Here is a 1,615-nt window from a genome sequence, read left to right on the forward strand (position 1 = left end):
GTCTACTTTTCAGGCAATTGTTCATCTAGTCTAGTAAGAAGATTTCATTATTCTGATGAGTACTATTGCTGGGCTCTGAAAGATCAAAGCTGTGAAATGAGGAAAAATTTAATCACAGTTCCCCTCCCACCCTGCCTCAATCCCCAATCCTAAATCAGGCAGTCATTTTAGTTCTTAGAAAGGGACAGTCTCTTCCTCAGTAGATGAAGCATTTGGCTATTTGTTGGTGTGAGGGAATGGCATGAGGTAGCCATGACTCATTTTCTTTATTGCAGAAATAAATATATAATAAAGAAAAAGAGTTAATATATTCAAGGTACATTTGATTTAATAAAATAGTTCTAATATTAATTGCTTCCTAAGTAGTGGCTTTTGGTTATGGCTGCCTTCGTAGACTAAAACATCCACTGATTGAAAACATGTGTCTCTGTGTGTATAAATATTAAAATGCTTGTTCTGAATGCATTGAACCAGGTTTAGGATAGCATTTTCCAGTTGTTCTTTAACTTCCTTCTTCTTTTTTAATTTTTATATGGGTCCACTGTAGTAATGTACCTTAATGGAGTAACAGATGATAGAGACGCATGCACACATCGCTTTTTAACATGTCATAGGGGCTGTACCTCTTGTACCTATAAAAGACTTTCTGGAGGTGGCACATGCTCTGCTGTCTTGATGCTGATCCACTTGGGAATATCTGTTCCTTTCCTCTTCACTCCAGCATTATAGAGATCTAGGGCATTTTGGTCAATCAGTTCATAATATATAACAAAACCATCCATCCTCTGCTCTTCTGCCCTTTGCAAGGGCACCTATCACATTGTGGAAGTCATCAGGTATGTCAGAATTAATGTCTTCTTTCAGGTGATTCTTGTACATTTCCTTGTAGGCTATGTTAATTTCCTGGAACTCCTGGTTGTTTCTTGAGCAGATGATTGCAATGAGGCTGTCCTTATCAGTTATCAGCCCCTTCATGGAGGTTTTTAGATCAGAAGTATTGAACTGAGGAGATATCTTCAATAACCCCAAAATCACTGTCTCCAGGTAGCCAGGTAAGGCTGACTTCATTGCTGACAGAAGTTTCTTTAGTTCCCTTCTCTGGTAGAAGGCAATATCCTGTCTCTGAGGATCATTCTGGTTAGTCAAAATGTAGATGATGGTGACCTCACCCACAGCTCTGATCTTGATGACCTTCTCAATGTTTAGAGCATCCCACTCAGCAATGAAGTTGGTATAGGCTTTGATTGACCTATATGCACTTGGAGTTTAGAGTGATCACTCTCCAAGCTGAGATTGCACAGAATTTTGTAAACAGTAGACATTTTGAACAAAGCTGGGCTAGGCAGTAGAGCTATCAGCATCCCCAGATGCTGAATGGTGCAGGCTGGGCCATAGAAATTTATTTAGAACAGTAGTGTTACAAATAAATTTTCATGATATGTTTTGCCGATTTCAAAGATAAATGCCATAAACATTCTAGTATTAACATATGCTTTTATTTCACTTCATTAAATACCAAAGAGTCAAATGGATGAGTTATGTTTGCTTCGAACATCAAGCTAAAGTGATTTTCAAGGCATCTGTACAAGTTTACATTCCTACTCACAGTGTCTGA

General features: G+C 38.3%; 1 pseudogene across 1 annotated transcript; it reads right to left on the reverse strand.

Moving 5' to 3' along the window:
• Positions 1–327: 327 nt before the first annotated feature.
• LOC308272406 (annexin A2-like) lies at positions 328–1,322 on the reverse strand (annotated as a pseudogene). Its single transcript has 2 exons — positions 593–1,322; positions 328–516 (listed from the first exon to the last, which is right to left on the reverse strand). The product of its transcript is annotated as an annexin A2-like (transcript).
• Positions 1,323–1,615: the final 293 nt, after the last annotated feature.

The sequence above is a fragment of the Muscardinus avellanarius genome, assembly GCF_963383645.1.
Source record: "Muscardinus avellanarius genome assembly, chromosome: 1".
Lineage (NCBI taxonomy): Eukaryota > Metazoa > Chordata > Mammalia > Rodentia > Gliridae > Muscardinus > Muscardinus avellanarius.